This window comes from Rhinoderma darwinii (genome assembly GCF_050947455.1).
Source record: "Rhinoderma darwinii isolate aRhiDar2 chromosome 5 unlocalized genomic scaffold, aRhiDar2.hap1 SUPER_5_unloc_34, whole genome shotgun sequence".
Classification (NCBI taxonomy): domain Eukaryota; kingdom Metazoa; phylum Chordata; class Amphibia; order Anura; family Rhinodermatidae; genus Rhinoderma; species Rhinoderma darwinii.
This window is the reverse complement of record NW_027461792.1, coordinates 712,508-736,260: the sequence shown is the minus strand read 5'-3', so window position 1 is coordinate 736,260 and position 23,753 is coordinate 712,508. Positions and strand designations below refer to the sequence as shown.

Here is a 23,753-nt window from a genome sequence, read left to right as displayed (position 1 = left end):
GGGAATCTCCCTCAACGTGAGGGGCGCCAAGTCCAAAGTTAGAAGGGTTGCTCTCTTCAGCTTTTTAGCTGGCCTGGCAGCCTCTGTTTTTTTCCTGCAGGAGTGCGGCATTCCCCATATGATGAAGTACCATAAATACCAAGAGGATTGGAAGTATGGTCCATCAGTCTGGTCTGGATCTAACGAGTCCAGATCAGCAGGGGTCGCCATTCTTTTTAAGGGAAATGTTTTAATCGATTTTATCCAAGAGATTCTTCCAGGACGTATTTTATTGGTTAAGGCTTTTATTGACGGTGTGAAATGGCAGTTCTTAAATTTTTATGGCTCACCTGACAAAAATAAAAGAGAAGAAATGTTAGCGATTTTACCTCTTTTTATTAACACGACTGAGCCTTTTATCCTCGCAGGTGATTTTAATTGTATCCTGAGAGGGGAACGCCGGCTTACCAGTGCTACAAGCAGGAACTATGATAAGACCTCTGGACTGCTCAAAGATATGGTGGGTGATTTTAAGTTAAAAGACGTTTATAAAGAATGTAACAGGAGCAGTCCAGAGGAAGCCGGCGTTACCTGGAGCAACGCCACCTGTAGCTCCAGGATAGATTTTATATTTTGTAATGAGAATCTACTGCCTTTTAAATGTGAAGTTTTAACCAATGTGTTTTCTGATCACAAGCTTTTATCATTTTATGTAAAGCGTGATTTTAATAACGTTATTAGTAAAAAGTCCTGGAAGTTAAATGTTTCCCTTTTAGATGATCCACAGGTTTTTACAGATTTTATTGAATTTTACAAAGAGAGTAGGCGGGTGAGAGACACACGGGCTCCCATCACTGAATGGTGGGAGAAAATGAAAAGAAAAATAAAAGAATTTTTTATTAAAAAAAGTGTGGCAAAAGCCAGAGAGAAGCAAGCTTTTTTTAAAATCCTCAACACCCGCCTACAGACCCTGTACAAGATGAGAGAGCATGAGATAGATGTAAAAGACGACATCACCAACTTAAAAAAAGAGATAGCTCAGTGCCTGGAGCAGAAAGGCAAAGAAATTATTTTTCGTTCTAGGATACAACACGTGGAAGAGAACGAGACCTGCTCCAGGTACTTTTTTAAGAAAATGAACAATAAAAAAGCTATTCTTAAAAATATTGATGGGGTGTCGGATGTACAGGGTCTTTTAAGTAAAGTTCATGAGTTTTATACTGACCTTTTTAATGTGAAAACTGTGGATCGTGATTTTATGCGTGACTCGCTGAAGGAGATTACCACTGTTTTAGACCCTGTCTCCCAGAATTTTTTATTGCAGGAACTGTCGGAGCAGGAGATTTTAGAGACAGTGAAGAGTTTTAAAGCAGGTAAAGTTCCTGGCCCGGACGGTATACCCAGCGAGTTTTATGTCAAATTTTATGATATTTTAAAAGATGATCTCTTAAACCTTTTTACCGAAGTCTTTCATTCCAAGATGCTGCCTAAGTCCTGGCGGAAGGGTGAGGTCTCCTTGCTATACAAAAAAGGTGACATCGCAGTTTTAGAGAATTGGAGACCAATAACCCTTCTGAATAGTGACTACAAAATAATGGCAAAACTATGCGCAAACCGTTTAAAAGCCATAGTACCCCACATCATACACTCTAACCAGGTGTGTGGGGTGCCAGGCCGCAGCATCTGGGATAATATTAATTTAATAAAAGATGCGATTGAAGACACAAAATCTAGAAACGGAAAATTAGCCATTTTATCCATAGATTTTCAAAAAGCTTTCGACCGAGTATCGCACTTTTATCTTTTTAAGGTTTTAGAGCGGATGGGTATACCTGAAGGTTTTTTACTATCTATTAAAGCCTTTTATAAAGATTGCACAAGCAAAATTTTAGTAAATGGTTTTAAGACACAGGACGTTCTTTTAAACTCTGGGGTGAAGCAGGGGTGTCCCTTGTCCCCACTGCTTTTCATATGTGCACTAGAGCCTCTGCTATGCGCAATACGCCGTGATAAACAAATACGTGGAGTCCCCCTGCCAGGGGGAGGCGGCATAGAGGCTAAAGCAGTGGGGTACATGGATGATGTGGCGATACTTTGTAGGGACACCCTCTCGCTTCAGAAAGCCCTAAAACAAATTGAGTTTTATTGCTGTGCTTCCGGTTTTAGAATAAATTTCAGCAAAAGTAATATTTTAAGAATAGGAAGCATGGTTTTTAGAGACGTACCCGTTCCTGTGTCAGATACTATTAAAGTTTTAGGTATCTCCTTCAGTGAGCACGACAATGGTTTTATAAGTTGGGACATGGTGGCGCAGAAGGTAAACAATAAAATTTGTATGTGGAATATGAGGAAACTCACCATGGAGGGAAAAATTTTAATCATAAAAATGGTCATTTTACCCCTTCTTTTATATACAAGCATGGTGTTCCCTCCCCCAACAGTTTTATTACGAAAAATAACAAAAGCATGTTTTACCTTCTTTTGGAGTTCCAGGATGGAGAAATTGAAACGAGAAACGGTAATAAAGTCCAAACCAAAGGGTGGCAAAGATTTTCCTGATTTTAATAGGTTTCTTTTAATTAAGTTCTTTAGTTTCTGTTTTAATTCCCTTTTTAAAGAGCACTATTGGTCTTACTTTTTACGTTTTAATACTGGGTTTTTTATGCGGAGGTTTGGTTGGTTTAACATAATTTTATCCTCACCATACGCTTTTAAATTACCAGCAAACTACGTAATTTTAGAAAAAATAGTGGCTCTCTTCAATTTAAAAGGGAAGACCGTGAATGAACTTAAGAATAGCAAAAAACTAATAAAAGACCTGAGAGAGAGCGAGACGGTCAGCAATGTAGAGAATTTTAATACGCAACGATGTGCTTTTATTTTCAAAATGATTAATGTGTTTTATCTTTTTAATGCACAGATGGACCTGGCCTGGAGCTGCGTTCATCAATGTCTTCCATGCCGGGCATTCCAGTACAGAAGAGGATTCGCGAGGTCTGCCGTCTGCCCGAGGGAAGGCTGCCAGGCCGAGGAAACTATAAGACATATTTTTTGGACATGTGACTTTGCAAAACAATTTTGGAAAAAAATATTCCCTCTTTTGGTGAAGATGGCAGACCTAAAGGACTTAAACTATGAAGATATTTTATATGGACTTTTTGGATGCCCAACCGCGAGTCAGAAGATAATTGCATGGAAGACGATGAACTGCGCCAAAGAAGCTCTATGGAAGGCCAGGAACATCCTCCTTTTTAAGCACGACGTTTTATCGGTTGATGATGTTTTAGGTCTTTGTTTTAGTGAGATGTATATTTATTTTTTATTAGACAAAAAAAGGAATGCCACCCTTCTAAATAAATGGTTTGTGACTGACTGGAACTCCAAATAAATAAAGATTTGCCCCATGTCCCTCTACATAAATTTTATGAAAATTTGATTTTACTATTGTTACAATGTAAAAATTATTTGTATGTATCTGTGTAACTAAAATGTGTTTTATTGTAAAATTGAAATTTTTATAAATAAATCATTGACACCCCCGCAAGGGGGTAGCCAACTGAAAAAAAAATCTGTTCTTATCAGTTTAATATCTGATACGTCCCCTATCTGGGGACCATATATTAAATGGATTTTTAGAACAGGGAGATGGAAATAGAGCTTGCTCTGTCCACTCCACGCATTGACCTGGTATTGCAGTATTTCCAGGACCGGTGCACCCTTCCCTTATGTGTTGACTAAAATCAGATTCCAAAAGTGCTATTTGTGTTTGCTATTGTTTTTGTCTTTCTGATGGGATCTCCCCTTTTAATCCCATTATTTCAACACCTGTTGGACAATGCATTTGTACAGTCATGTGTGATAATGAGCTCATTTATTAAATGCAATTAATTAATACATTGCCACCTCTTGTTGTGTGTGTGTGTGTGTGTCTTCTGTGTTTCTGTGTTTCCGGCATTTCACATTGGAACAGCTCATTCACCTTCCTTGTCTTCTCTCCGCCCTCCCTCCCTCCTAGGTAAGTTAAAGAGCTGCACCTGAGCCAGCCACTGATTGATGCAGCACCACAGTCAAATAGTGGAGTGGAGTGGAGTAGGGGAACAGCAAACAGCCATTAAAGCAGCCAGCCGCCTACCCGCCACAATGGACCTACCTGTGTACACTAGATGGATGTGATGGAATGTACTGTCGTCCCTACATTTCAAGAAGAAGTAAGAATTGCAGTTGCAACAAACCCTTGCTTGCCTACAAAGAGAGCAGCAATTTGGATTTGTTACTATGTTACCTAGAAGAATAACAAACTGTGCAAGGATGGAGGTTGTAGGAGCAAGGAGAAGTTGTCTGTAAAGTTGGTGGATGCTTATTTTCCATTTTGCAGTCCCTTGTCTCCCTCTTGTGGCCTCCTGGAGGCAAATAAATGTGCAAAAAAAAGACAGCCTGGCGGCCGGCTGTTGCAGTGTTGCCCTCTCAGGCAACACTGAGTGACTGACTGAGCCGCACCGTCTTATATAAAGTTCAGACGGAACTTTGCACGTGTCATAGTGGAGCCCTCAGGATTCCAGAGCCAGCTTTCTGACATCATAATGGGGCCTCAGAGATAAAAGCCTGGGCCCAGGCAGTGTTGGTCAGTGCTGCTCAGCAGGCAGCACTGGACTGGACTGGACTGGACTGGATTACAGCTGATACAAGGTGTGAAGGAACAAGGGGTGGCTGTGGGCATGCACTTGCTGCCGCTGCCAGTGTTTATCTGCATGGCAGGAGGGCATTTGGGCGTTGCCAGGAAGGCGTTTTTATGTAGATTCCTCCTCTTTCAGCACTGCATTGTGGTGCAAGCAAAAGAAGCAAATCCTGTCTGGCTTCCTCTCCGGCCTTTATTCACCTCCCGCTTAGTAGCTGTAAATGTGTGTGAGCCTGCAGGGCCCCATGGAATTGCCTAGAAGTAGGCTGAATCGCTGCAAGGGGTGAACAGCAGTATTAGGCAGGCTCGGTCAACGGCCGGCCCATTCGGGTTATCGCTTCTCGGCCTTTTGGCTCAGATCAGGTTTATTGCCTGGTTTGGGCTGGAGGTGCGAGTTTGGAGCGATCCTCCGTTTCCGTTTACGGGAAACTTTTTTTGCTGTGGTTTTGTACCGACAGGTTTATTGTGAAGAATGGCTGCCATCAAGAATACCATCCGGATTGAAGTGCCCCCGAGAGAAGCCAACAAGAACAACGTGAAATTTGTGGTTGCAGATCTTATCGAAAAAAAGGCTGGAGCAGAAAGGCAAGACATCTATGCTGTACAAGACTTTCCAAAAACAGGTGCGTACGATGTCACGTTCCATGAGGATTTTACTTGCCTTAATGTATATGAGTGGCTGAGAAACAACACTGAAGATCCCATGATGCAAGGAGTTAAAGTTACACCATTGTTTGGATTCAATGAAATTAACTTGCTTGTACATGTGTATAACCCTTACACCAAGATTGATCTGCTGGTGGATTTCCTGCTCAAGTACTGTGAGTATGTGAAAGGAGGAGTTGCACAGACCAACATCCTAGGGATTTTTAACTGTAAGTACAGATTTCAAGTCAAGCTGAAACGTGACTTAAACTGTGTTGGGGGTTTTCAACACCCACCGTCAAGTTTCTCTGTCGCAGGGCACCGTGGTTTTCTAAGTTATCCAGGACAGCCAAGGTATTGCAGGAAATGTTTTTCCTTTGGTCACACACAGGTCTTCTGTGATAAATCAGTGTGTTGCAGAAATTGCAAACAAGAAGGCCACACTGCAGGTGAGTGCCCCACCCCAAAATCCTGTGATGCGTGTGGGGGGACTGACCACATGTACAAGTTTTGTCCTGTAGCAGATGCTCAAAGGGCTGCAAATGAGGAAAAAACCAAAGCAGCACAGCAGAGACAGGAGGAGCAAAGAAAGCAAAGACAAATGCAACAGGTAAAGTCTTATGCTAGTGTGGTGAAAGACTCGGGCGGAGCACAGAAGCTGAAAGTAAGTGAGCCACAGATTTTGCAACCAGGTGGGCCCCACCCTTTCTTACCCCTGATGAGGCACTTTGAGGAGCTGTTTGAAGAGGCAGGGGAGGCGGTGCATGAATCAGATCCAACGAATATTCATGAGTTCCCATCAAGCATAGAGACGGTAAAGAGTCAAAGGGAGGGTGGTGGGGATGAATCAGACGAAGATGGCCAAGCATTGTGCGTGCAGAGGAGGGTTTTCAAGAAAAGACGTAGTGAGGAGGGTGAAAACCAAACCCCGCAAGCCGGCTCTTCGTTGCAAACGCTGGAGGAAGACATTGCGGACGTTGTGGATGGTGGTGGAACTTTATAGATAATGTTTTTCCTTTGTTCTGTTTTTTCAGTGTTCTCCATGAGCTAAAAGTTTTTTGGCAATATGGGAGTCAAAATCGCTTCACAAAATGTGAGAGTGTTTAAAACTAAGAATAGAAGAACTGCCATATTAGAGTTTCTTGCACAAGAAAATGCAGTCATATATTGTTTGCAAGAATGTGGTTTGAATGAAGCAATTAGTAGTGATGAATGGGTGCATGGAAGTTCAATTTGGTCATGGAGTGTATCAAATAAAAATGATGGGCTGGGAATTTTAGTTAAGGGAAAAGAAGTGTCTCTTATTAGTTATACAGTTATAGAGGAGGGGAGGTGTATCTTGGCCTTTTTTAGCTATAAAAATGTTAAGTTTTGTATCATTAATGTTTATGCGTCAACGGACAAAGTTGAAAGAAAAAATTTGTTTGATAAAATTAAGTTTTTCGTTCCAGGAGGGCTACCGGTAATATTAGTTGGAGACATGAACTGTGATATTGGTAAAAGTACTGTCGATATTTCAGGGAAAGTATTATTAGAAATAATTAATGATTTTCATTTATCGGACATGCAGAAATTATGCAAAATCGATCCCAGGTTGAATACCTATCATGCAGATAGAGGTAGAATACATAGTTGTTTAGATTATTGTTTTATTTCTCGGAACTTAGTTCCTTTAAGTTACAGTCAACAGCAAGTGGTATTTTCTGACCATGAATTGGTTATATGTGAAGTAGATGTGGATGTAAACAATGTGTCTGGGCGTGGTTTATGGAAATTAAATGTTAATTTGATGGAAAGTGAAGATGTGAGAAAGGAGTATGCTAGAAAGTATGAGAGTTGGTGTAGACAAAAAGGAACTTTCAATAATATAGGTAAATGGTGGGATTGGGTTAAATGGAAAACAAAAATATTTTTTAGGAATCTTGGGTATAAAACTGCTGCAGTTAAAAGAGAGAAGTATGTGAGACTAAATGCACGTCTGAATTTATTGTATAAATTGAGAGAGAGCGGTGCGGAAGTGAATGAAGATATCTTGTGTGTAAGAAGAGAGATTAATGAATATTTGAATGATAGAGGAAAAAGTATTATTTATAGGGCAAAATTAGATAAAATGGAGTTTGATGAGAAGTGTAGCAGGTTTTTTTTCAAAAAAGTCTTTAGTAAAAGACAAAGTATGAATGTGTTGGTTGGAAGAGATGGCAATGAGGTGAGCGGTGATGGAGTAAGTGAAGAAGTTGCGAGTTTTTATGAGGATTTGTATGCAAATAAGTGGAGAGATGAAGATATGGAAAGTGATGTGCTAAAAGTTTTGGATGGTAAGTTGAGTGATGTAGAAAAACAAGGTGTCATGAAAGAGTTGGTGATAGAAGAATTATGGAAGGTAATAAATAGTATGGCGGTAAATAAAACGCCTGGTGAAGACGGATTACCAATAGAATTTTATAGACGTATGTGGGATGTGATAGGGCGTGATTTCTTCGAAGTATGTAAATATATGTGGACGAATGAAGAAATGGTTGAGAGTATGCGTGCAGGAGTAATTGTATTGATACCAAAAAAAGGGGATTTGAAAGATTTGAAGAATTGGCGTCCAATAACGTTGCTCAATTGTGATTATAAAATTTATGCAAAGGTGATCGCGAATAGGATGCGTGATGTGATAGAGAGTGTGATTGGGGAAGAACAGTGTTGTGCAGTGCCTGGAAGAAGATTGCATGAGAATGTGTGTATGCTGAGAGATTGTTTATGGGACTCTATGGAGAGGAAAAATGATGTCTTTTTATTAAGTTTAGACTTTGAAAAAGCCTATGACAGGTTATCTCATAGTTATTTATTTAAGGTTTTAGTTAGAATGGGGTTTCCAGTTGAGTTTGTCTGGCGTATTAGAAGCCTATATAAAGGGATATATAGTCGGGTGTTATTGAATGGGCATGTAGGAAGGAAAGTGAATGTGTTGTCAGGCGTGCGTCAAGGATGTCCGTTGTCTGCGATTGTTTTTATTTGTTCAATTGAACCTTTGTTGTGTATGATAAGAAAGGACAAAGTTATTCGTGGTGTACATGTGCCAGGTGGAGGAGGGAAAGAATGGAAAGTAAGTGGTTATATGGATGATGTTTGTGTTTGGTGTGATTCTGAGTGTTCAGTGAGACGAGTGAAATTGCTAGTGTCCTTCTTTTGTAGCGTGTCTGCTTTTCGTGTGAATTGGGACAAGAGCGAATGTAAAAATTTTGGAAAAGGCGTTTTGAGGAGGGATATAGGAGTGAATGTAGTGAATGGACCAATTAAGGTTTTGGGTGTAAAGTTCAATGAAAGATTGGATGGTGCGGAATGTTGGGAAGATGCTAAGAAAAAAGTTGAAAACAAGTTAAATTTTTGGAAAATGAGGAGTTTATCCTTCTTTGGGAAAATCTTAGTAATCAAAAGCATTATTTTACCGATCTTTTTGTTTATTGCCATAGTCTTTCCACCAAGCTATATGGGTCTTAGGAGTCTAAATAGAATTTTGTTTGTTTTTTTATGGGGATCCAAAATGGAGAGGGCTAAAAGAGAAATTTTAGTGAAAAGTATAGATAAGGGAGGTCTTGGGTTTCCAAATTTAGAAATTTATTTTGGGGTAAATTTGGTTATCTTTCTATTGAGAGTAGTTAGATCAGATGGAAAGTACGCATATATGTGTAGATATTTATTTGGTACCTATTTGATTCGAATGAAGTGGTGTGTGCGAGATTTGCGTCGTCCTGTTTCCTTCGTCATTCCTGTGTGGTATGTATGGATGTACAAGTTCCTTGGTAAATATGAATTACGGGATGTGGATGTCAGAATGTTGCGAAATAAGAGTCTAGTGTATAGGATGATTGAATGTAGAGAGACTGAGTGTAGTATAAATATGGTGAGAGGAAGAGATGTAAGTAAAGTATGGAAGAAAGTAAGAATGGATGGCTTAACGAATAAACAGAGAGAGTTAGTCTGGCAAAGCCTTCACGGAGTACTACCGGTTAGAGAGTTCCAGAGGAATCGAGGTTTGGTCAGGAGTGATGCGTGCCCGAGGTCTGGCTGTAATGGAAAAGAGAGTATTGTTCATTTGTTTTGGAATTGCCAGTATGCAAGAGAAGTGATAAAGAGAATGGGACCGTTATGTAAAGAGTTGACTGGGGTAAGTTTGTTATCTTTTGAAATGTTTATGTTTGGTTTGTGTGCGTGTAATGGAGAAAAAGAGAGAGTGTTGTGGTTGCTGCTTGCATGTATAAAAGAAGTATTATGGGATGTTAGAAATGTGTATGTATTTAAAAGAAAAGAATTTCCTGTAAAAGACAGTGTAAGAATGGTGTTAGGAAAATTATATGTTTGTTTTTTGTGGGATAAAAGGAGAAGAGGAGAAGATGCTGAAGGAGTGTGGAAAGTGAGAAAGTGGATAGATGTAGTAAATTGTTCCTAATAGCTATTTTATGTTTATTTATGTGTATTATTTGTTGGAAATAAAGAAAGTCCACATGATGATGGGAAACAGTGCCCTATAACTGTTACTGATGTTCTAATGGTAGTTTTGGACCGTTGAATATCCCATCTGAGGATTTAATAAAAAAAAAAAAATCTGTTCTTATCAGTTTAATATCTGATACGTCCCCTATCTGGGGACCATATATTAAATGGATTTTTAGAACAGGGAGATGGAAATAGAGCTTGCTCTGTCCACTCCACGCATTGACCTGGTATTGCAGTATTTCCAGGACCGGTGCACCCTTCCCTTATGTGTTGACTAAAATCAGATTCCAAAAGTGCTATTTGTGTTTGCTATTGTTTTTGTCTTTCTGATGGGATCTCCCCTTTTAATCCCATTATTTCAACACCTGTTGGACAATGCATTTGTACAGTCATGTGTGATAATGAGCTCATTTATTAAATGCAATTAATTAATACATTGCCACCTCTTGTTGTGTGTGTGTGTGTGTGTCTTCTGTGTTTCTGTGTTTCCGGCATTTCACATTGGAACAGCTCATTCACCTTCCTTGTCTTCTCTCCGCCCTCCCTCCCTCCTAGGTAAGTTAAAGAGCTGCACCTGAGCCAGCCACTGATTGATGCAGCACCACAGTCAAATAGTGGAGTGGAGTGGAGTAGGGGAACAGCAAACAGCCATTAAAGCAGCCAGCCGCCTACCCGCCACAATGGACCTACCTGTGTACACTAGATGGATGTGATGGAATGTACTGTCGTCCCTACATTTCAAGAAGAAGTAAGAATTGCAGTTGCAACAAACCCTTGCTTGCCTACAAAGAGAGCAGCAATTTGGATTTGTTACTATGTTACCTAGAAGAATAACAAACTGTGCAAGGATGGAGGTTGTAGGAGCAAGGAGAAGTTGTCTGTAAAGTTGGTGGATGCTTATTTTCCATTTTGCAGTCCCTTGTCTCCCTCTTGTGGCCTCCTGGAGGCAAATAAATGTGCAAAAAAAAGACAGCCTGGCGGCCGGCTGTTGCAGTGTTGCCCTCTCAGGCAACACTGAGTGACTGACTGAGCCTCACCGTCTTATATAAAGTTCAGACGGAACTTTGCACGTGTCATAGTGGAGCCCTCAGGATTCCAGAGCCAGCTTTCTGACATCATAATGGGGCCTGCCTCAGAGATAGATAAAAGCCTGGGCCCAGGCAGTGTTGGTCAGTGCTGCTCAGCAGGCAGCACTGGACTGGACTGGATTACAGCTGATACAAGGTGTGAAGGAACAAGGGGTGGCTGTGGGCATGCACTTGCTGCCGCTGCCAGTGTTTATCTGCATGGCAGGAGGGCATTTGGGCGTTGCCAGGAAGGCGTTTTTATGTAGATTCCTCCTCTTTCAGCACTGCATTGTGGTGCAAGCAAAAGAAGCAAATCCTGTGTAGCTTCCTCTCCGGCCTTTATTCACCTCCCGCTTAGTAGCTGTAAATGTGTGTGAGCCTGCAGGGCCCCATGGAATTGCCTAGGAGTAGGCTGAATCGCTGCAAGGGGTGAACAGCAGTATGGGACAGGCTCGGTCAACGGCCGGCCCATTCGGGTTATCGCTTCTCGGCCTTCTGGCTGAGATCAAGTGTAGTTCTGATTACTTGTAGTCAGTGCTGCCTGGTCTTGGTTAGGAGGTGCTCAGGTACCCTCTCTCTCGGCCTCGGGGGATCGTCCAGGTTCGCCTGGACTTCACCCCCGTGCTGCTATTTGGGAGAGAGGCTTAGTCCTGAGCAACGAGTTGCGATCCACATATCCCCCGTGTAGGCTTCGGCCGAAAAGGGGAAAAGCTGCGTAGACGTTACGTCACCAACGGGTGGCGTAACTTTCCTTGAAAACCCCTCACCATGGACGAAAGTCCTGGTGAGATACCGGCGTATGCCCGGATAAAGAATACAATCCGTGTAATTGTATCAGAAGAGAAGGCGACGACCTGCGGCCTGAAGTTCTTGGTGGAGACCGTGCTTGTTGGCATTTTCAACATTCAGAAGCGGGAGATATTGGCGGTACAAGACTATCCTAGGAGAAGAACATACGACATAACTTTTGTACAGAATGGAGTGTTCCAAGATCTGCTGGCGGCATACATGGTAAAAAACGATCCGAGACTGGACGGTATTGAATTTTACGAACATGTGTTGGACATCACTAAGATGATTGTGATAAAAATGTACTGCCCGTTTGCTGATTTAAAAGATGTGATGTCCTTTTTATCCCCCTATTTCAAAAGTGTAAAATGTATTGGCAAAATAATGAACGAAGTTGGAGTTTGGACGTCAAAGTGGAGATTTTTAGTAACTTGTTATAGAGATGCCAATACAGCAGGGGGGATAATGTTGCCGCCAGCACGCTTTAAATTAGGTGATATGGCAGGAGATCTTTTTTACACAGGAATGCCTCCATTCTGTAGAAAATGTCAAAAGTACGGTCACACCAAAGAGTTCTGCGAAAGCACCTGTAGGAACTGTGGCAGCTCTGAGCACGAGGCCAAAACTTGCCCTCTGGGGAAAAGGTGTCGTTTTTGCAGCCGAGTTGGTCATCTATATGCTACTTGTCCCCACAGATCGGAACAACCCGAGGTCCGGCCGAGGCGTCCAGAGCAGCCAGCAGGCCAGATCGCCCCCGCACAAGGAGAGGAACCAAGAGGTGAAGAGGCTGATGACATGGACACCTCCAGCAGACCCCCCCAAACAGGTGACCCAAAGGAGCAAAGGCGGTTTAAGAGAAGAGCCAGTGATCAGCGGACGAAAAAGCCCCCTCAGGAAACGGAGGAGATGGGTAGTTCGGATGAAGCTGATCCGCCTGGGCCGCAGGAGGTGCTGGGTCAGCCTGTACCTGAGGCAGAGGACCCGGGCGGAGCGGCAGCAAGGTCTAAGAGGCGTAGGGCGTACTCGGAGGTGGCAGCGGGGGTGCCGATGGGAGTACCTGCTAGAGCGAAAGCAGGGAAACCAGTTGACGCGCCCCCGGAAGCACCAGCTGAAGGTCTCCCCCCTTCTCGCCAGTTGGGGGAGACAAGCATAGCCACCTCTGAGGTGACAGAAGTCCCTGAAACGGCCGCGAGTGCGTTTCCTGCCCCTATCGTAGGGGAGGAGGCTGCCATACGAGATGCTCCAGAAACCTTGCCCGTGGAGTCCATATGGGACCCATTTTCGATCAGTGCCTCAGGTATGGCGGGGGGTCAGCTGTCTGACATGAGTTCCTCTCCAATCTCCTCAAGTTATACAGTCGGTTTGAAGTCGGAGGGCGATGAGAGTTCGAGTGAGGTCTCTGGTAACGCCGAGGACTGCTGAGGCCACCTCGGGTAAGATTACATAAGACTGTCTCTTTTCCCTTTTCCTCATGGCAGAGTTAGGTGGCATTTCCTTAAATGTTAGGAGCGTGCATTCCAAGACGAGAAGAGCTGCCCTGTTTGATTATCTTTCTATTTTTTCCGCCACCGTTTTTTTCCTACAGGAATGCTGTATCCCACATCGCACGAACTACAACAAATATAAGGAAGACTGGAGACTCGGACCTTCAGTGTGGTCCGGGTCTAACGATTCCAGAGCCGCAGGTGTCGCCATTTTATTTAAAGGGAACGTTTTAATTGACAGTTTTAATGAAATTTTACCAGGTAGAATTTTATTGGTCAAAGCTTTTATAGACGGTATTAGATGGCAGTTTTTAAATTTTTATGGGTCCTCGGACAAGAATGAAAGAGCTAGAATGCTAGAGATTTTACCCCTTTTTTTAAACGATTCAGAGCCACTTGTTTTAGCGGGTGATTTTAATTGTATTTTAAAGGGGGAACGCCGGTTCTCTAACTCAGTAAGCAGGAATTATGACAAAACCTCCTCATTATTAAAAGATATAGTTACTGATTTTAAACTTACTGATGTTTTTAAGAAATGTAACAGAAATTTATCTGCAGAGGCCGGCGTCACCTGGAGCAATGTGAACTGTAGCTCCAGGATCGATTTTATATTCTGCTCTTATCAAGTACTGCCTTTTAAATGTGATCTTAATCCCAATGTTTTATCTGATCATAAATTATTGTATTTTAAAGTTAAAAATGATATTGGGAAAAATACTGTCAAAAAAGCCTGGAAAATGAACGTTTCCCTTTTAGATGATCCGCAAATTTTATCTGATTTTATTACCTTTTATAAGGGCTGCAGACGGGTAAGACATCCAAATATGTCCATAGTCTCATGGTGGGAGAAAATAAAAATAAAAATAAGAGACTTTTTCATAAAAATCGGAAGGAGAAAAGCAAAAGAAAAACAGGATTTTTTTGCTAATTTGAATACCCGGCTGCAGACCCAATACAAGTTCAGAGAACAGGGTATGCAGGTGGAGGAGGAGATTATGGAGATTAGGAAGGAGATCTCCCAGTGCCTGGAGCAGAGAGGTAAGGAAATTGTCTTTCGCTCAAAAATGAAACACCTCGAGGAAAATGAGACCTGCTCCAGGTACTTTTTTAAGAAAATTAACGATAAGCATACCCTGTTAGACAATGTTGATGGAGATACAAACACTGACAATATTTTAAAAAAGGTACACAGATTTTATGCGGATCTTTTTAATATAAAGCTTGTTAATGTTGATTTGATGAACGACTCATTGAAGGAGGTTGACGCTGTTTTAAATCCTGTCTCCAAAGATTTTTTATTACAGGATATTACGGAACAGGAGATTTTAGATACCATCAAGAGTTTTAAAACAGGTAAAGTCCCTGGCCCTGATGGTATACCCATAGAGTTTTATGTCACATTTTATGGAGTTTTAAAAGAGGATCTCTATTCCCTTTTTACTCAAGTTTTTAGAACAAAAGCCCTCCCAGGGTCCTGGAAGAAAGGTGAGGTGTCCCTGCTTTATAAAAAGGGGGACAAAACAGATATTAAAAACTGGAGGCCTATCACCTTACTAAACGCAGACTATAAAATAATGGCCAAGATTTGCGCGAATAGACTAAAGGCTGTTATAGAGAAAATCGTCCACTCCAACCAAGTCTGTGGGATACCTGGGAGGAGCATATGGGACAATTTAAACCTTTTAAAAGATGCTATTGGTGATACGAAGGAGAGAAAAGGCAGATTGGCGGTTTTATCCATAGATTTCGAGAAAGCCTTTGATAGAGTATCACATTTTTATCTTTTTAAAGTTTTAGAAAAGATGGGTATACCAGAAGGTTTTTTACAGTCTCTGAAGGCCTTTTATGAAAATTGTACGAGCAAGATTTTAGTAAAGGGTTTTAAGACACAGGATGTCCTTTTAAACTCCGGAGTGAAGCAGGGGTGTCCCTTGTCCCCACTACTTTTTATATGTGCGATCGAGCCTCTACTCTGCAGATTGAGGAATGACAGGCAGATATGTGGAGTCCCCCTGCCGGGCGGGGGGGGACTAGAGGCAAAAGTGGTGGGGTACATGGATGATGTCGCGGTCCTGTGCAGGGACGCCCCGTCACTGCAAAAAGCATTACAACAGATATACCAATTTTGCTGCTCCTCCGGTTTTAAAGTCAATTTTAATAAAAGTAATATTTTAAATATTGGCAATATGATTTTACAGGACATTCCAGTCCCTGTGTCGGAGTCTGTACAGATTTTAGGGGTCTCCTTCAATGAGTCAAACAATGGTTTTATCAGTTGGGACTTGGTGGCACAAAAAGTTAATAAGAAAATTTGTTTATGGAATCTTAGAAAACTGACAATGGAGGGAAAAATTTTAATCACAAAAATGGTGATTTTACCAATTTTATTATATCTAAGTATGGTTTTCCCTCCCCCTGATATTTTATTAAAAAAGATTACCAAGGCATGTTTTACATTTTTATGGAATTCTAGGATGGAGAAGCTCAGGAGAGAAAAAGTGATGTTACCAAAGCTAATGGGTGGTAAAGATTTTCCAAATATAAAAGCATTTCTTTTAATCCATTTTTTTACACTGTGTCTTAATACTGTTTTTAAGGAACACTACTGGTCTTATTTTATCCGTTTTAACACTGGCTATTTTATGAGGAGGTACGGATGGTTCTCTACGGTTTTAAGCTCGCCATATGCTTTTAACCTGCCAGACCAGTATAAGATTTTAGAAAAAATAGTGAACCTTTTTAACCTAAAAGACAAAAGAATAGAAGATGTAAAAAATAGTAAATATGTTTTAAAGGAAATAAAAGAAAATGTTTTAATAGCCCCCATTAGCAATTTTAATGAAAACAAATGCAAAATTATCTGGAGCATGGTTAATGCTAAATTCATTTTTAATTCACAGAAGGATCTGGCCTGGAGCTGCGCCCACGAGTGTCTTCCATGCCGGGCATTCCAGCATCGAAGGGGACTGACCAACTCGGCTGCGTGTCCAAGGGGAGGATGCCGCGATGACGAGACAGTCTTACATCTCTTTTGGCAATGTTATTTTTCACAACTAATATGGACAAAAATCCTCCCCTTGATGAAGAAGATAACCGGAATAAAAAGAATTACAAGTGAAGGCGTATTTTACGGATGTCTGGAGTGCCCAACAAGGACTCAGAAAATTATGGCATGGAAGATTACTAACTGCGTTAAAGCAGCTCTGTGGGCGGCCAGGAATATTCTTTTATTCAAACATGAAATTTTATCTGTGAATGATATTTTAGGAATTTGTTTTTATGAAATGCACAAATATTATCTTTTAGACAAAAAATTCTCTCCTGTTTTAAGTAGAAAATGGTTTTTTAGCGAATGGAATTCTATAATATGATGCCACCAAGTGCCCTTTTATAAATTGTATGATTTTAATCTGACAATTTGTATTTATTTCTTAACCATTGTTGTAAAATGTGAATCCCTGTAAAAATGTTGGAAAATGTTAATTTATTGTAAAACCTGAAAAATTTTAAATAAACGGTTACCCCCAAAGTTGGGGTAGTCAACTTAAAAAAATCTGTTCTTATCAGTTTAATATCTGATACGTCCCCTATCTGGGGACCATATATTAAATGGATTTTTAGAACAGGGAGATGGAAATAGAGCTTGCTCTGTCCACTCCACGCATTGACCTGGTATTGCAGTATTTCCAGGACCGGTGCACCCTTCCCTTATGTGTTGACTAAAATCAGATTCCAAAAGTGCTATTTGTGTTTGCTATTGTTTTTGTCTTTCTGATGGGATCTCCCCTTTTAATCCCATTATTTCAACACCTGTTGGACAATGCATTTGTACAGTCATGTGTGATAATGAGCTCATTTATTAAATGCAATTAATTAATACATTGCCACCTCTTGTTGTGTGTGTGTGTGTGTGTCTTCTGTGTTTCTGTGTTTCCGGCATTTCACATTGGAACAGCTCATTCACCTTCCTTGTCTTCTCTCCGCCCTCCCTCCCTCCTAGGTAAGTTAAAGAGCTGCACCTGAGCCAGCCACTGATTGATGCAGCACCACAGTCAAATAGTGGAGTGGAGTGGAGTAGGGGAACAGCAAACAGCCATTAAAGCAGCCAGCCGCCTACCCGCCACAATGGACCTACCTGTGTACACTAGATGGATGTGATGGAATGTACTGTCGTCCCTACATTTCAAGAAGAAGTAAGAATTGCAGTTGCAACAAACCCTTGCTTGCCTACAAAGAGAGCAGCAATTTGGATTTGTTACTATGTTACCTAGAAGAATAACAAACTGTGCAAGGATGGAGGTTGTAGGAGCAAGGAGAAGTTGTCTGTAAAGTTGGTGGATGCTTATTTTCCATTTTGCAGTCCCTTGTCTCCCTCTTGTGGCCTCCTGGAGGCAAATAAATGTGCAAAAAAAAGACAGCCTGGCGGCCGGCTGTTGCAGTGTTGCCCTCTCAGGCAACACTGAGTGACTGACTGAGCCTCACCGTCTTATATAAAGTTCAGACGGAACTTTGCACGTGTCATAGTGGAGCCCTCAGGATTCCAGAGCCAGCTTTCTGACATCATAATGGGGCCTGCCTCAGAGATAGATAAAAGCCTGGGCCCAGGCAGTGTTGGTCAGTGCTGCTCAGCAGGCAGCACTGGACTGGACTGGATTACAGCTGATACAAGGTGTGAAGGAACAAGGGGTGGCTGTGGGCATGCACTTGCTGCCGCTGCCAGTGTTTATCTGCATGGCAGGAGGGCATTTGGGCGTTGCCAGGAAGGTGTTTTTATGTAGATTCCTCCTCTTTCAGCACTGCATTGTGGTGCAAGCAAAAGAAGCAAATCCTGTGTAGCTTCCTCTCCGGCCTTTATTCACCTCCCGCTTAGTAGCTGTAAATGTGTGTGAGCCTGCAGGGCCCCATGGAATTGCCTAGGAGTAGGCTGAATCGCTGCAAGGGGTGAACAGCAGTATGGGACAGGCTCGGTCAACGGCCGGCCCATTCGGGTTATCGCTTCTCGGCCTTTTGGCTAAGATCAAGTGTAGTATCTGTTCTTATCAGTCCTTGTAAGGATAGATAGCTCGGAGAACCACTGGGGGCTATAAACACTAGCTTAGCGATCCAAGAGCGTTCCAGACGAAGCCGGCGACGAACTGCGGAGAAGAACCAGCGAAGACGACGATCCAGAAGGGAGAAGCCGCCATCGAGGAAGAAGCTCCGGGAGATCGCTGCCGGGAAGAAGGAGAACTTCGGAGAAGAGCCGCTGCTGAAGGGGATCTTCGAAGAAGCTCGGCCGCAGAAGAAGAAGCTCGACGAGGAACCGCTGCGGAAGAAATTTCGTGGAAGAACCTCGGCCAGCAAGGAGAAGATTTGCATAGCTCCGCCCCCTTCGGGAAAGAGCTATCGAAGATCCTCCCCAAGCGACAGGAACAGCTGGAAGAAGCCATGGCCTCAACCAGCAACCCTGCCACCCAGAAGGAGAAGGCTGATGGACCAGGTGAGCCGGCCCAGGCCAGGACATCTCCTCCTGAAGCCTCCTCAAGCCAACAGGCCACCAGGAAGCCGAACCAGGCTGCTCCAACCCTGGAGCCCTGGATGAAGCAGACGGTGGCCCTGAAGCTCAAGGAGGTGGACGGGAGAGTGCCGGACATGACAGAAGAAGTGTTCTGCCAGAAGATGCTCCTGGATCAGGGCTTCGCTAAGCCGGAGACCATCAGTATCCAGGCCTTCATGACCGGGATGTTCTTCGTGACCTTCGCTTCGATCAACATCTGCAGAAGGTACTGGGAGATGGTGAAAGCGGCGAGGCCTGAATCCCCTTTCTCTCGCTTTGTGGGCAACTGCCCTGTCCAAAGAGAGGAAAGGCGGGTGACGGTCTCAATGCGGAACCCACACACCCCCGGCAAAGACATCACCACGCTCCTGAAGCGGTTCTGCACAGTGGTGAGGGAACCCACCCACATCCTGAACGGACTCGGCTTCTGGACTGGCAAGTGGTCGGTAATCGTCCGACTGAACAAGGATTCGAGCGCGGAAGACGGCCTCCAGCACCTGCCCCAGTCATTCTCGCTGGGCAACTCCTACGGCCTCATCTATTACCCGGACATGCCGCAGATCTGCAGGAGATGCAGCAAGAAGGGTCATTCGGTGAAGGACTGCAAGGAGGACGCCTGCAAGAACTGCCGGGTAACAGGACACGAGACCAAAGACTGCCCGAAACGGACAATGTGCAACCTCTGCGGACAAGCAGCCCACTCTTACAAGGACTGCCCGAAGAGGGATCGATCCTGGGCAACTGTAGCAGCGAAAGCTCCAGCCAGAGGGAACCCCGCCCCAGCCAGAGCTCCAGCGGCACAGAAGACCGGGAAAAAGAAGGATGGTAAGAAGACGACAGTCCCTCCCCCCCCTCTCCCGGCCCTCCCTCGCCCTACCCTTCCCACCCTCCCTCGCCCGGCCCTCCCCACCCCCCCGTCCCCAACCCCTGTCACCCCCACTGAGGCTCTCACCTTCTCCTACCCACCCATCTCAGTGGTCCTGTCACCTGCACCTCTCCCAACCCAGCCTCCCTTCTCCCCAGCTCCAGCAGCACTAACATCTTCCCCTCCAGCTGCTGGAGTCCTCTCCCTGGAAGATTTTCCCCCTCTTGTCTCCTCAGGTGCCATCCAGAGGAAGAGAAAGGTGAGGGACAGCCCAGCTGCTGAGTCCTCAAAGCGACAAGTCGTGGAAATCTGCGAAGATTCCCTTGCGCAGCAGGAGGAAATGGAGCAGATGGTGGAGGAACTCGTGTCTGAACCTGAGGTCATCGACTTCACAACAGACATCCAGGTGGCTACAATCCTGGAACAATTTTTGTCAGAGGGCCTGCTGGATCTTCCGGACCCGCCAGGCTCCAGAGAGGAGGATCCGCCCGACCGGACTGGTAACTAAGGTGTATCGTTTGCACTAACCTTCTTTATTCTCCCCCATGGCTGCTAAACTTAACATCTTTAGCCTCAATGTGAGGAGTGTTAGAGATAGGACTAGATGTCAGATGGTGCTAACTTTTCTTTCCAAGCAGTCGAGTGATGTATTTATGCTGCAGGAATGTACTCTCCCCTCTTCCAGGTCATACCATCATCTGGCCAGGCAGTGGACCCATGGCCCGTCCTACTGGTCTGGTGGGGGCGACTGTAAGTCTGCAGGGGTTGCCATCCTGATTAGGGGAAGCGTATTTACTGTTGACTCTGTCCAGGAGCTCGTCTGCGGCCGCTTGTTGGTCGTAGACGGTTCCTGGGCGGGAGAGCCGATTAGGCTCATCAACGTGTACGCTCCCCCTATGAAGGCTGAGCGCCTGGAACTATTCCAGACCCTGCGGACCCAGCTCGCCACCACTAGGGCAGTGGTGATGGCCGGGGACTTCAACTGCCCCATCGAAGAGGATGGACGAAGTTCCGGCACTTCAATCAAGCTGGATGTCAGTTCCAAACTGCTTATCGAGATGGTAACCGAAGCATCCTTGCAAGACGTTGTGGGCTCCATGGGGATCGGCTCTGTGAACTATTCATGGAGCCGACCCGATGGCTCACTTCGTTCTCGGATCGACTTTGTGTTCACCTCCCGGGCAGTCAAGCAGCATGGGCACTCCATGGTCCCCTGCTTCTTCTCTGACCACAGGGCCATTCTCTTCCAGGGTGCCATCGGCCACGGTTTTCCTCCCGGCCCTGGCTCCTGGAAGCTGAATTGTGCCCTGCTGGAAAGAGAAGAGGTACTGGCGGAACTTAGAGACGCCTATATTGTTTGGAGGAATGATAAAGTTTTCTTTGACAAAACCTGTGACTGGTGGGAATATGTTAAAGTTGAATTTCGTTGTTTCTTTCAGGCAAAAAGTCGTCAACAGGCGTGTGAGAGGAAGAGAGACTTCAGAGAGATGCAGCGTCAGCTGCGATCCCTGCAAGACCTCCTTCAATGCGGCTGGGACGTCAGGAAGGAGCTGGAGGAAGCCAAAAAGGGCCTGAAAAGGCACTTTGAGGAGGAATCCAAGCGAATTGTCTTTCGTTCCAAGGTGGAGAACCTGGAGAAGGGTGAGAAATGTAACTCGTTCTTTTTCAGGAAACTCCATGCCGGCCACACGCCCCTGAAGGAACTCCGAGATGAGACCGGAAACATGCATTCTGGGAAGAAGGAGGTGATGGGAGTCGTCACAGACTACTACCGAAGCCTCTACTCCCGGAAAACCACTGACCCCGAAGCCGCCGATAAATTCCTGTCAGGTATCACTAATCATCTTGATCCTGCAGGTACGGAGGCTATGGACGTACCCCTGACGGTGGAGGAACTGCTCTCTGCCGCTAAATCCTTCAGACCCGGCAGGACCCCGGGCAGTGATGGTCTCCCAGCAGAGCTCTATGTAGCGCTGGGGGACTTGATCTGTCCGGACCTGCTGGAGCTCTATGAGGAGATGGTGGTGGAGGGTAGAATGCCACCGTCCTTGAGAGAAGGCATGATCACGATCTTGTATAAGCGGAAGGGGGAGAGATGTGACCTGAAAAACTGGCGTCCCATCTCTCTCCTGAACGTGGACTACAAGATCCTCGCCAAAGTATTGACCAACAGACTGAAGGTTGTCATCGGACAGATCATCGGATCGGACCAAACCTGCGGCATTCCTGGCCGTAGGGTGGCCGACAGTCTTGCCCTGGTGAGGGACACGGTGCATTACATGCAAAGCCGCCGTACACACGCGGCCCTGGTCAGTCTGGATCAGGAGAAGGCTTTTGACCGGGTCTCTCACGAATTCATGGGTAAGGCTCTGCGTAGGCTGCGGCTTGGCAGGTTGTTCTGTTTGTATGTTAACCTGATGTATTGCGACATTTACAGCTCGGTGCTGGTGAACGGCTGGAAGACTGACCCCTTTCCTGTATCGTCGGGGGTTAGACAAGGCTGTCCTCTTTCACCTCTCCTTTTTGTTTGTGTTATAGAGCTCTTCGCAGAGGCTATCCGGCAGAATGGAGAGATCAGAGGGATCACCGCACCAGGTCCAGGACACTTCGAGGTCAAATGCTCGCTGTACATGGACGACGTGACCGTCTTCTGCGCTGACCAGAGTTCGGTGACTGCACTCGTCCAGACCTGTGAGGAGTTCGGACGCGCTTCAGGGGCAAAAGTCAACTGCGGGAAGTCGGAAGCCATGCTCTTCGGAAAGTGGTACCTGCCTTCTCCTGCCTCCTTCCCGTTTACTATCAAGCCGGACTTCATCAAAATTCTGGGAGTCTGGTTCGGTAAGGAAGGTGCAGCCCTAAAGTCGTGGGAAGAACGCTTGGCCAAAGTCAACCAAAGGATCGGACTGTGGAGCCTCAGACAACTCACTATTGAGGGCAAAGCAATGGTCCTGCGTAACGAAGTCTTGCCTGTGCTACAATACACTGCACAGGCATGGCCCCCTCTTGCCACCGTCTCGAGGGCCATTACCAGGACTGTGTTTCGCTTCATCTGGGGCTCGAAAATGGACAGAGTAAAGCGGACTGTTATGTACAAGGAGCCCCGCAAAGGTGGGAAGGGTATACCCGACATTCCCACTCTGCTGCGGATCGCTTTTGTATGTGACTGTGTTCGTAGGACTCTGAGGACAGCAAACGGCTCTGCGGGCAAGGCCATGTCCCGCTACTTCCTCCTTCCCCTCTGGCGAGGTTTTGGCTGGGACAAGTGGGACAGCTCCTTCCCTTACAACTGGCACGCTCCCTGGTTCTACGGAGATGTCGTCCGGTTTGTGAGGGAGCATCAACTGGAGGGTCTTAAGCCCGACTTGTGGAAACCTAAGACGATCCACAAGCACATCAGAGCAAAGGACCCACTGGAGTCTGTTCCAGGGCTTCATGCCGACACGTTGGAGACTGTTTGGACTAACGTGTCATCTGGCAGGTTGACCAACGGGCACAAGGACATTTCATGGATGGCCATCCAGGGAGGACTGCCTCTTAGGTCATTCATGCATGCCCGCAACCTGTGCAAGACCCGGTACTGCCCCAGGTGCCCCTTCACGGAGGAAACATCTTTGCACATTTTCTGGCAGTGCCCCTTTGCACAGGGTCTGTTGAAAGCCTTGGAACATGAACTCAAGGACTCAGTACCCAGGAACAGACTGTCGTACCGCTCGGTACTTTATGGACTATTTCCTGGGAATACCACGGATGGAGCAATCCAGGAAGCCTGGCGCCTTATGAACTGCTTTAAGGACGTTATATGGTTTGCCAGGAACCGTCTGATTTTGCGGAGAGAGAGTGTGTCCGTCCAGGACTGCCGCAGGCTGATCCACAGCCTGCTCAGAGACTATTCCACCTGGGACAGCCCGGACGTCGATGAGGAAGAGGACTGATACTCCCCTCCCCCCCACTCTCCCTTCTTGTGTGTTGTCTTTCAATAAAGCTTCGGGCCTGTGATTTCCCCCTTCCCTATCCCCTCCTACCCACTCCCCTATCCCATCACTTGTCTGTAATGCTTTGTTGTTTGGCGTTAGTGAATGCAAGAATGTTAGTGTAGCATGTGGTGTAATGTATAGCATAGGCTAGCCTGTACTGTGTATTATACTGTCATGTTATGTTTGACGACTGTTATTATTTATTATTTACTGCTTCATGGCTTGCGCTGCGTCGCAGTAATGTTTGTATGATGACG

At 44.8% G+C, this 23,753-nt stretch overlaps 3 non-coding genes and 1 pseudogene across 3 annotated transcripts; all 4 read left to right on the top strand.

Moving 5' to 3' along the window:
- The first annotated feature begins 3,502 nt into the window (after positions 1–3,502).
- Positions 3,503–3,700, top strand: LOC142690625 (U2 spliceosomal RNA). Its single transcript, XR_012859354.1, has one exon. It is a non-coding gene; the product is annotated as a U2 spliceosomal RNA (small nuclear RNA).
- A 6,156-nt stretch (positions 3,701–9,856) lies between these two features.
- Positions 9,857–10,042, top strand: LOC142690581 (U2 spliceosomal RNA). Its single transcript, XR_012859328.1, has one exon. It is a non-coding gene; the product is annotated as a U2 spliceosomal RNA (small nuclear RNA).
- Positions 10,043–16,639: 6,597 nt separating this feature from the next.
- On the top strand, positions 16,640–16,827 carry LOC142690597 (U2 spliceosomal RNA). The gene has a single exon (XR_012859338.1). It is a non-coding gene; the product is annotated as a U2 spliceosomal RNA (small nuclear RNA).
- Positions 16,828–18,112: 1,285 nt separating this feature from the next.
- Positions 18,113–18,214, top strand: LOC142690652 (U2 spliceosomal RNA; annotated as a pseudogene).
- The last annotated feature ends 5,539 nt before the right edge of the window (positions 18,215–23,753 follow it).